The sequence below is a fragment of the Onychomys torridus genome, chromosome 20, assembly GCF_903995425.1.
Source record: "Onychomys torridus chromosome 20, mOncTor1.1, whole genome shotgun sequence".
NCBI lineage: Eukaryota > Metazoa > Chordata > Mammalia > Rodentia > Cricetidae > Onychomys > Onychomys torridus.
Window position 1 is genome coordinate 6463372 of NC_050462.1, and position 12142 is coordinate 6475513.

The window sequence follows — 12142 nt, forward strand, 5'->3', positions numbered from 1 at the left end:
GGTATCTTGTGATATCTTTTGTCACTATGATGGGGTGACACTAGAGAGCGTGGCAGAGGGAAAAGTGGAAAAGATATAAATATATAGAAATTCAACACTACTCCTCACACAAGCAGTGGCTCAAAGAACTCAAAATTGGAAACCAAACATCCTAAGCCAGATGAGAATGAGAACAGTGTTTCAAAACCTATGGGATGCGGCACAGGCAATCCTAAGGAGGACGGTCATGGCTATAAACACTTATATTTTTGGTTGTGAGCCTAGCCTTTAACAGCTGAGCCATCTCTCCAGCCCAGGCTATAAACATTTAAGGAGGACACCAAGGAACAAACCAAGCCCAAGGTCTGCACGAGTGAAGTAAGGACGCACGTGTAATTAAGCCAAGCAGGAAAGCTATGGAATAAACTGACAAAATGAAAGAAATAGACAAAATCTTAGCTTAGACTAAGAAGAGAAAAGACTCTAAATAAGACCAGAAAGGAAAGCACAGGCATTGTAGTCGGCACCCCAGAATGGAAAGGCTCACAGGGGCTGTGATGAAGAATTACTTACTGAAAACCTGGCGTCTGGAGAATGGGTGATTTCTATAAACCTAAACCCTCTGAGACTGAGTCAGGAGGAAATGGAAGACATACATACATGCATACATACATACATACGTCTGCCTGTGCTTATCTGGATTATTCTAGCACTTTATTGAAGTGGCTTTAATGACTTCATGTTTGGTTAGTGATTGTAGCTTTTTGTTTAAATACAGTGCTCCCCCCCACACACACTTTTTTTAAAAAACATCCTTTTTAGTTCACTACAGGAAGTCAGTGGATGGAGCAGTAATTAGAGTACTGCCTCTGGCTGTAGCTTTCTGTTTGAAATACAAAATCCTTGACAATACTGTGGGGTTTTTTTTTTAATTATAATTTTTTGTAGTACCTTTGGTGCTGTGTACATAACAGATGCTAAATAAATACAGTTTTGCAAACTTTTGAAAATGATTTAGTTAATATGAATTTATTCAAATGGCCCTCTAATTAGACTTTGGCGTGGTAACTGCCCAAGAATATGATTGATTGTAACAAAAGCATCCTTTACATGAGGACCCAGGGTTAGTGATTAGTGTCTTGGCTCGGTAAAGAGTTCTGGGGATTAGTAACACTTTGGAAAAGTAAAAATGGCAAGACATGGCAAGAGAGATCTGATGGAACAAGAAGACGAACTATGTAATGTGGGTTCTGCTTATGTGATTGTGATGCACTTTTATGTGGTTTGCAGGGGAAATGCACAGGCTGTGCCCATTCATAGGGCAGTCCTTACACATGAAGGAGTCTTTAAAAGCTGTCAGAATCTGTCACTGAGCCAGCAGCTGGAACATCTCTACACAATGGCTGTTGGCTCTTTCTTTGTTCTTGTTTTTGTATTTCTTTTCAAAGCAGAGTTAGAACTTACCAATAAAAGGTTTTCACATAGGTTTAAGCTTTGGCATTAGGGAAGAAAAGACATGTAGGAAAAGGATAGTGTCCACCTAAGACGTAGGTGTGGGCTTCTCAAGAGAGTTGCAGCCAAGTGGAGGAGTTTGGCTGCTAGGGTTTGAAGGATTTCTAAGGAACTTCCATTTTCTTTTAGTAAGTGAGACCATGAGGTGAGCATATTCCTCAGGACTGTGGGATAGGAGTACAGGCTGACAGGTCACAAGTGTGGAAGAAAAATAGGAAGTTTTAACTGAAGGAACTTGATGAGCATGTTTGTGAGAGTCTCAGAGTTTACATCTGGGAAAGGAATGGGGTTAAGTCACAGGTCATCCAGTTTGGGCTTAAGCAGGGGTCATTGCTATTTTCACACTCATATTTGAACATCCCTGCAAAAAGGAATATTGTGTCCATGCAGTCAGTCTTCATAGCAAAATTTGTTTATTGTGCTGGAATTCTTGCCTCTGAGCTGGAGAAATGTTAAACAGATTCAGGGGTGAGAGGTTCCTTTTCCTTCCCACAACCCTTTATTTTCTCTGCTTTCCTATCCTGCTTCAGTTTCTCCCTCTGGGACCTTGGCTCCTTAATCTTTAGGATTTTTGAGGCCAAAATATGTTTTTTTGTAATCCCTGTATTCTAAATAAGGATGGGGACCTTGCAATCCAGGGAAGTGTTAATGTGTCTGGTCAAAGGGGGTGTGTGAGTAGGTCCCAGCATGGAGATTTAGAGAGGATCGTCACTGGGACTCTGGAAGGGAGGATGTCTTTACTCAGGATACTAAGCCACATCAACAATGAACACACAGAAATGAAACTGATTGCCTAATTCTAAAATTAGCACCAAACTATGACTTTAAAAAATGATTATACACCAGGCTGTGGTAGTGTACGCCTTTAGTCCCAGCACTGGAGGCAGAGGCAGGTGGATCTCTATGTGAGGCCAGCCTGGTCTACAAAGGAAGTTCCAAGAGAGCCAGGGCTGTTACACAGAGAAGTCCTGTCTTGAAAAACCAAAACCAAACCAAACAAAAAAAATTATTATGCATCTTAGACCATGATGACAAGTCATTAAAACTTGAGGCAAAATTTGACATAGAGTTGATCAGGACTGAGGACACATGGCCCCGGTCTGAGGTATGTGTGCAGTATTCTACGCTTCCGTTTGCTTGTTGATTGTGTGGAGAAGTGGGCTGTGCACTGTGGAATGCAGAGGCCAGAGGACAACTGTGGGCCTTGGTTCCTTCCTCTGTCCTGTGAGTTCTGAGGACCAGACTCAGGTCAGTCGCTGGATGGCATCTTCCTTGTCACGTCATCACACGGGCCACGTGCTCCACTGTCAGTCACACCGGCAGTGGCCCTGTCTGTCTCCTGCTGCTGAAAGCCTGTCAAGGCTTATTTTGTTGTTTTTGTAGGCTGACTCAGTTAGCTTCTTGTAAATCGGTTTGAACACATTGATAGTAAAGTCCGAGATACCGGTAATGCATCAGTGTCTCGTTAAGGAAAGAAATCAAGCACTCCCCTTGGCGTCATTTAAGAGTAAGGCCAGATTTAAATTCTCTGCTTCATTCTCCCTGTCTCTCCTGCCCCTCTCTATTGTATGAGTCTGAGCCTGTGCCTGCCTAAAGTCTCTTGTGAATCTGTCCTGTGTGGCTATGTCTGTTTCTGAGTATGTCTGCCCTATGTGTCTGTCTGTCTTTCCTTGTCTTTGTCAGGGTGTCTGTTGCTGCAACAAAACACTCTGACTAAAAAGCAAGTTGGAGAGGAAAGGGCATCACTGTTCACCACTGAAGGCAGTCAGGACAGGAACTCAGACAGGGCAGGAACCTGGAGGCAGGAGCTGATGTAGAGGCATGGAGAGGTGCTGCTCACTGGCTTGTTATACCTGACTTCCTCAGCCTCTTTCTTGTAGAACCCAGGACCACCAGCTCAGGGACGGCACCACCCTTGATGGGCTGGGCCCTCCCCCATCAATCACTAATTAAGAAAATGCCTTACATGCTTTCTCTCCTTTGAGATAACTAGTTTGTATGTCAAGTTGACATAAAACTAGGTAGCACAGTCCCTAAAAAGCACTTTGCTTGCCTTTGAGAGCAGCAAGCAGAGAGTTGTTCAATGGAGAAGGAATGAGGGATACTTTACAGAAATCTTTGATGGAGTTTTACAAGGGATGAAGTCACTGACTCCAGCTGACCCCAATAACAGTATTACAAACCAAACATCATTGTTCACCAAACAATATCCATATGTTATAGCCAGCATTTAGGGTGGATATTTGTTTTATAAGACTGCTTGTTTCCAGCAAGTGATTATCATAACACACATGCATTACTTTTTAGTCGGGGGCATGGGAGAGTACATAATTTAAGATTGCAGTTATACATTAGCTTGGGTTGATTACTTGGGAAATCCAAGGAAGGAAAGTTGATTGTTGCTTTATTCTCTTAAAGGCCAGTTAAACAGGCTGAGTACACAGTAGGATAGCATTCTTAAGTAACCTCAAGATGTATTATTAACTCTGGCTGTGAAGTCCAGCAAAAACTCTTAATGTAAGTTATTTATGCCATGATTTCTGGCTTAAGAGTAAGACCTCTTGGGCTGTAAAAAGAATGTACCAAATTACGTACAGCTAGTATGGCAGAGTATGAGAGCGCCGCCCTCAGAGAGAACCCATGGTGGAGCAGATCAAACAGAAACTAGAGTGTGGTTGTAGTGATTGATTATTTGATTATACATTAAACTAACAGCAGGAACAGAAAAGCAGTAATACAAACCAAAGCATAAAACAAGACTTTGGCTACTGATGAATAGAAATATGGGACTTAGCTTTATGGCTACTGGTGGATGTGGACATGTACATGAGAAGTTGTGTTTTTCTCTCATTTGAAGAGAATGTTAACATCTAACAGTTCACAGATTAAAGTGACTTTGTCTTCAGGATGTTCTTGGGGCTGAAAGACTCAGGAAAAGTTTTATTCTAGAGGATAAGGCCATGATAACATTTTGAGTTCTGGGTGGAGACTCTAGAAGATCTAAGTAAGACTTCATGGTCATTCTGTGCATAGTGGTGCACACCTTTAATCCCAGCACTAGAGAATCAGAGACAGGTGGATCTCTGAGTTTGGGGCCAGCCTGGTCTACCTAATGAATTCTAGGTCAGCTGGGACTGCATAGTGAGACTCTGTCTTCAAAACAACAAAAACAGAAATAAAACAAAATTGACAAATCTAATCTTTAGTTTTCACTGGGCATGCATCTCTTCTTCGTGGAAGTCTGTGCTCTTTTGAGTCCACCAGTCATTTTCAGTCACCTGTGTCTTGTTGGGTGGCCCCTTTCTTTCTTGGGTCTGAATAAGATGGGCTTATGGTGAATACTGGGATGTAATTACCAGCCATTTCTGTAGTCCCACCTACTAGCATTGCTACAACTGTTGTAGCTTGTAGACACCTCTGCTACCCATAAGCTGTATTTTCCAGCTACAGAAGTAAACTGAGGCTTGGGGAATGTCCCCTTAATTTTAGGTAAGGACTTTTAATGCCAAGTTTTATTATTGGGTCGTGTATAGGCTGATTTCCAAGACTGGTGTTGACACTGGTTACTACAGAAGTTCATTTAAAAGGAGGTTAAGGCAGAAAACAAAGTCTTCATATTGAAAGAGAATGCACATTTTTTTACTTAAAAACATGACCAGCTTTTCTCTTTTTAGGCAGGCAAGATTTCAGAAGCAAAATGGGATTTTCATTCTTCCACATTACCTTGGGAAAGTTGCCTGCTAAAGCTGTGTGGGAGCTATCAGATCCAAGATTCAACCCCTAGAGAGTAGCAGGGCCTCCCTTGCTGGTCATGGTGTGTTCTAGAGCCTCACTAACTTGGTGTGTTGGCATGAAGAGCCCAAACTTACCTTGCCTACCACTGTGTTTGAATGCTTTGTTTAAAGCAGTGTGTCATCTTTGAGTGATTTTTAGAATGTCAGTTCTCCAAGAAAGTGTGACAGTTGTTAGTGGACTTTTTTGGGGAAAAGTGTACTGTGTGTTACTATTGGTTTCAATATTAAGACAACTCCATGTAGTTAAAAGGGAGATTTATTTTGTGGGGTAACTTACAAGTGAAGGGATAGGTTACAGGGTCTGGGAAAGGTAAAGCACAGTCCAACAGTGTTCTCTGCAGAACTCTGCTCAGTCTACCTCCAGGGTCCAGGATCCAGGAACCAAGAGAGCTGGCCCACCCGGATCTCAGGTCTTCAGGGGTCCTCTCTCAGCTCCGTCTTGTAGGCGTGACAGTTACCGAAGCCTCAAAGGGGGTGGTACTTTCAGGTCAAAGCTGGAACGGCTTTGTTACTTTGCTGGTCACACAGAAAAGGCTGGTCTATAAAATTTGTCACTCCACAGTTGAGAGGGATTTAGATAAGAACAAATGCCATTCATGAAGTGATGTAGAGGTAGCTGGAAAATGCTACCAATTCTACACCGTGGGAGCTGGGGACGCAGAATGTAGTCATACACCACAGTTTGGCGGAATCAGAGTAATTTGCACAGCTTTGGCTTTGTGAATCTCTGCTTTTCTGTAGTTTATTACAGCATTGGATAAGCGCTACACATGTGAATTCTTGCTGGATATGAAGGTCCCAAAGTTTCATGTGTTTCCAGTTGTGTAACAATTCCAAATGAGCAAAGATTTGGTGGCTTGAAACAGTGCTGTTTTATTGTCTTAGTTCTAGAGGTTAGACACTGAAAATCACGTAGGACAGTTGCCGTGGTGTGGGTAGTGATGGCTGCTTCTAACCGTTCAGGGGAACTGTTCCCTCCCTTTCCGTCTGGCAGCTGTTGGCTCCTTATTTTCACTGCCTGCCTCTCTTCACACTGCTGTCTCCTCAGTGGCTGGGTCTTGTCCTATCTCCTCCTTACATGGATGCCAAAAACCACATTTAGGGCTCACCCAAATCATCCGCACAGCCATATGTCAAAGTCTTTGACTTTGTCATATCTGGTAGCATTCAGTTTCAGGGTCTCTTTGTGGGTCAATATACAGCTTAGCACAATACTCATTTATTGAGATTTTCATGCAAAATATTACTCTAGCCAGGATCTTCTAAACATGTTTCATTTAGAAAAGGGACATTGTCTTACATTTAATGTAATGCAGAAGTTTGTGTTTGGCTTTTAAATGACCATTTTCTTTTGCTAATTGTGTCATTAATGGTTTTCTAAAAGTAATTCTTTAAGTTTATGACATCAGTTAAATGCCAGATTTAAATAGAACGCAGTTATAGTAAGTTATTTGGACGTTTTGGTTTCATGATGATTTTTCCCACTTTTTTTGAGACAGGGTTTCTTTGTGTATTTTTGGAGCCTGTCCTGGAACTTGCTCTGCAGACCAGGCTGGCCTGGAACTCACAGAGATCTGCCTGCCTCTGCCTCTCGAGTGCTGGGATTAAAGGCTTGCACCACCACTTTTTATATATATAAAAAAAAAGAATTTGTTACGTATACACTCTTCTGCCTGCATATAAGCCTACATACCAGAAGAGGGCACCAGATTTTATTACAGGTGGTTGTGAGCCACCATGTGGTTCCTGGGAATTGAACTCATGACCTCTGGAAGAGCACCTAGTGCTCTTAACCTCTAAATCATCTCTCCAGTCCAATTTTCCTACTTATTTTTTAATGCTTAAGAAGCTTATTTGGTGGCTGGGCGGTGGTGGCGCATGCCTTTAATCCCAGCACTTGGGAGGCAGAGCCAAGTGGATCTCTGTGAGTTCGAGGCCAGCCTGGTCTATCACTTGAGTTCCAGGAAAGGTACAAAGCTACACAGAGAACCCCGTCGGGGGGGGGGGGGGGGGGGAGAAGCTTATTTGGCGATACCTTTATACTTTCAGAAGAGTGCAATCCTAGCAATAGCCCTGAACGTCCACTTACAAATCCTCAACCTCATCCACATTAACATTGTGTTCTGTTTGTGGTGTATTTCTCCTTTTCTGTTCCTCTCCTTTATTTTCTGTTAATGCCCTTGACAATCAGGTGACACACACCATGCAGCCCTCCCTCCTATGTGCATAGTACAGTGGAGTTTTTATAACATCCTTCCGTCTTTACCCATTCCGGTTCCAGAAAGTTTCACCGTCCCTAAAGAAGCCTCATGATGCTCTTCCCTGGCTCCTGGCAGCCGCTGATCTATCCTCTGCTGTTGCATTGCTTCTTCTGAACATTTCACACAGATGGGATTATGATATATGACCTTTGATGCCTGGCTTCTTTCACTCAGCTTGGTGTTTTCAGGATTTACCTATATTTTCACAGGAGCCAGGGCCAAACTTCAGTGCTGAAGAATACCCCAGAATGAGTTAATAACATGGCTGAGTAATGCTCTTTGGGATGGATATACTGCATTTTCTTCATTAACCACTTGATAAATGCTCAGATCATTTCACTTTTGCAGATAACGCTGCAGTGAGCATTCACTTACGAGTTCTTATGTGAAAATGTACGCTTTTGGATCTCCTGGGAGAATAGATCTAAACATCGGGTTGTGGGTTATGTGGTAACTTGGTTTAACTTTTTTGTGGATCCCCATGAGTACTCATTATTTTTTCCCTCCTCTTTAAAAACAGGCCACAATGAAGGGTGGGAGTGGGGAGTGCTTTTCTCAGCTCCAGATGTCCCTCCAGCTGTTTAGGTAGAAGGTACTGTGGTTGAAGCCTATAGAGGAGCTTCTGCCTGGACCTGAGCATGATGCTGAGGCGAGCTGACCTGGCAGGAGAGTCCTTCCTTCCGTGTCTTGTGCTTTTGAAGCTTTTAGCGTCCCCTTGGTGCTATGGAGATTGTGAGATTGTTGGAAGCTTTAGGTGTCCTGCGAGGTAGGAATATTTCCAACTGGAATCTTATTTACCTTCATCTGTGGTTTACAAGGACCACTGGGAATCCCTCAATAAACACATGCTTCATCTTTAAAAAAGTAATGTCGAGGAGCAGTGAGGTGGCTTAGAAGGCAAGGCCCCTTGCTGCCAAGCGTGATGACCTGGATCTGATCCCATGGTGGAAGGAGAGAACTGACCTTGCCAGTTGTCCTTGGACCTTTGCCCGTGTGTCATGGTATACAGGCATGCATGTGCACATGTACATACCATGTAAATAAATGTAAAATTAAGAAGTAATGGAGAGACTGGTAACAAATCCAGCATTAGTCATGCTCTTTTAAAATGAAAGGATTATAAAACTAAATTTTGTTACCATTATTGTTGTTCATTTCTTTTATTTATTTTGAGACAGGGTCTCACTGTGTACCTTTCACTAGCCTAGATCTCAGTATGTAAACCATACTGGCTGGAACTCACAGAGATCTGTCTGCCTCTGCCTTCTGATATTAACAGTGTCTACCACTGTGTCTGGTATATCATTATTTTTAATTTGTGATAGCAAGTCCTGACAGAACCAATGAAAATAATACTTATTTAGACACTTTTAGTATCTATAATAATTACTTATTCCTATAAATATTAATTCTATAAATATTACTTATTTCCCCTAATGGGGAAAGTGAAGAATTTTAGCTTTATCTAGTACAAACATCTTTAGTCATAATGGGATCTTTAGCTATCTTAAGCATAAATCAGTGGTTCTCAACCTTCCTATTGCTGTGGCCCTTTAATACAGTTCCTCATGTTCCATAACATTATTTCACTGCTACTTCATAACTGTAATTTTGCCACTGTTATGAACCATAATGTAAATATCTGATATGCGTGATGTCTGATGAGTGTCATGCTTGTCCCTGCAACCTCAGCACTTAGGTGGTGTGGGCAAGAGCATCAGGAGTTCAAGGCCATCCTTGGCTACATAGTAAATTGAGGACAGCCTGGAGTACACGAGTCCCTGTCTCAACAAAACAAAACATTCTTCTTAAGTTTAAGGTTGTGTGGCTCAAGGACTCTGAGATCAACTCTGTCTTTAAGTAATGAAATCCTTGCTAAAGAAAATAAGTTTTTTGTTACAGAGAAGAATCCAGGAATATCCTGGCTGAAATGTTCATATTAAGACTTTGGTTAGCTAAAGTGGTATTTATAAATCTTAGGATAAGCCTGGTGTGGTGGCACATGCCTTTAATGCCAGCACTTGGGAGGCAGAGGCAGGTGGATCTCTGAGTTCGAAGCCAGCCTGGTCTACAAAGCAAGTTCTGGGACAGCCAGGGCTACACAGAGAAACCGTGTCTCAAAAAAGAAAATAACAACAACAACAAAAACTCTTAGGATAGTATAATGATTTAAATAAAAGGTGATTTCCAACCATAAAAAAAAAGCATAAAGTATAAAGAATTTGTGACTCAGGCTTATAGAGTTAAAGTGCATGCTGAAGAGGCTCTGCACATACTTGTAATTTAGCCCATTAAAGTAACATCAACTTTATAATTTCATTAGCTCACTCTTGTAATTGGTAGAGAGTTAACTAAGGTTGTATATATTATATAAATATTTACTTTAAAAATTGTCATCTTTTACACTTAAAAATTGTATATTGTTATGTGTTTTGCCTGTATGTATGGAAAAATTTCCAGGGATTGGAAGTGTTTGTGTCTGGTCAAAGGGGGGTGTGAGAAAATCCCAGCATGGAGATTAGAGGATCCTCACTGAGTGGGACTCTGGAAGGGAGGATGTCTTTATTCAGGATACTAAACCACATAAACAATGAACACACAGAACCAGAATTTATTGCCTACTCCTAAAATTAGCACCAAACTATGACTTTAAAAAATGATCATGTATTTGAGAATCCTGATGAGAAGTCATTAAAACTTGAGGTAAAATTAGACATAGAGTTGTAGTATGAATCTTAAAGAGTCTTATTAATAAAACTCAAACCCGAGGCCAGTTATTGGGGTGAATGCTGGAAAATCAGAGAAGCAGAACAAGCCACAGCTATCTCACCCTGCTAGTTCCTCAGGTGATCCTTTTTCCTCAGGCTGGAAGCTTCTGAGTCCTCCTCCACATGAATCTCAGCTGAACTGTGTTGCTCCAAAGCTTAACTAACTACATGCTTTCTCCTCCCCTAATTCCTGGTCCTCACGCCTTATATACTTTTCTCTTTCTGCCCCCACTCCCTGGGATTAAAGGCGTGGGTCACCATGCTTAGTTGTTTCTAAAGTGGCCTTGAACTCAGAGATCTGGCTAGCTCTGCCTCCCAAGTGCTGGGATTAAAGGGGTGTACCACCACCGCCCAACTTCTGTTATGGCTTACTCTTCCCATTTTCTAGCCACCATTTCTGGCTCTGTTCTAGTGACTGTCTGTTCTCTGACCCCAGATATGTTTATTTCAGGGAACACACAATATTTCAGGGAACACAATACCACCACATAGAGTTGAATAGGAGGACTGAGGACCCCATGTGTGTGAAGTGCCCATGGGGCTAGAAGAAGGAGTCAGACCCCTTAGAAGTGGAGTTTCAGGTTGGTGTGAGCTGCCATGTGGATAGATGCTGGGAATTAAACTTGGGTCCTCTGGAAGAGCAGTCAGTGCTCTTAACCACTGAGCCATCTCTCCAGCCTTTCTAAAGAAATTCTGCATGTGTGTGTCTGTGTCTATGTCTGTGGGTGGGAGAGTATGTGTGCAGGTATGTGTGTGCGCCAAGCGCTCATGTGGAGTTAGCGGACAGCTTTCAGGAGTCCATTCTTTTCCTCCCAGTCAGTTCAGGATCAGATTCAGGTGTCGGGCTTGGCTGCAAGTACTTCTCTCTGAGCCTTCTTGCTAGGCTAGGCTACTTCTGCTTGCTTTTGTGTTGTTCTTTGTGGTCTAGGGTGGCCTTGAATTTGTGATTGTGTGTGCACCACCACACCAAGCAAGTCACCTTATTTATACATTTAATTCATTAGACTTTTAAAAGTTACTTTAGGTACTTGAAAAAAATTTGTGAGAAAAGATTTTCATGCAGTCAAATATTCCAAACAAAATTTTGGTGGCTGCTGGGCACCGTGAGCACAGTGCTGATCAGTGTCCTGTTGTGCTGTTTCCATATGCAGCGTTGGACTTTATTGATATGGGCTGTTAACTGTGGCTTACATTGAGCTCTGTAAGACCTGATTCAAAGTTATGTTGGGAAGTGTAGAGCAGACCTTGTCCCAAGGCCAGGGTGCTCCTACTCAGAGGGGCCTTTTGGGTCTCTGCTGACTGCTCTCAGTGTTCCAAGGGGCCTCTTCTCTGCCTGGTGGACTTTTCATGATTCAGTATCTGCAGACTGGAGGGCTGCTAGGCTGTTTTCCTCTGGCTTTCCATGCAAACGTAGTTCACCCTGTGCATGCTTGCTTACCATTCACTTCCCAAGCGCTTTCCTGCTGTGTCCTGTGAATTCATGCCCCAATCTCACTCTCTGGGCCTTTAGTAAGAAAGCTGAGGCAACTTGAGGATTCATTTCTCACCTTGTCTCTGATCTTGAAGTGTCTTTTGTCTAGTGTTAGAAAATAGTACATGCTGGGTGGTGGTGGCACATGCCTTTAATCCCAGCACTTGGGAGGCAGTGGCAGGCAGATCTCTGTGAGTTCGAGGCCAACCAGCCTGGTCTACAGAGTGAGATCTAGGACAGGCACCAAAACTACACAGAGAAAACCCTGTCTCGAAAAAACAAACAAACAAAAAGAAGATAACACACACACACACACACACACACACACACACTTCAGTCATTTCTAAGAGCTCATGT

The 12142-nt window shown here is 42.5% G+C and overlaps 1 protein-coding gene across 2 annotated transcripts in view; it reads left to right on the forward strand.

Moving 5' to 3' along the window:
- Window positions 1-12142, forward strand: part of Slc41a2 (solute carrier family 41 member 2) — a 124318-nt gene that overhangs the window by 51468 nt on the left and 60708 nt on the right. The window lies entirely within an intron of this gene.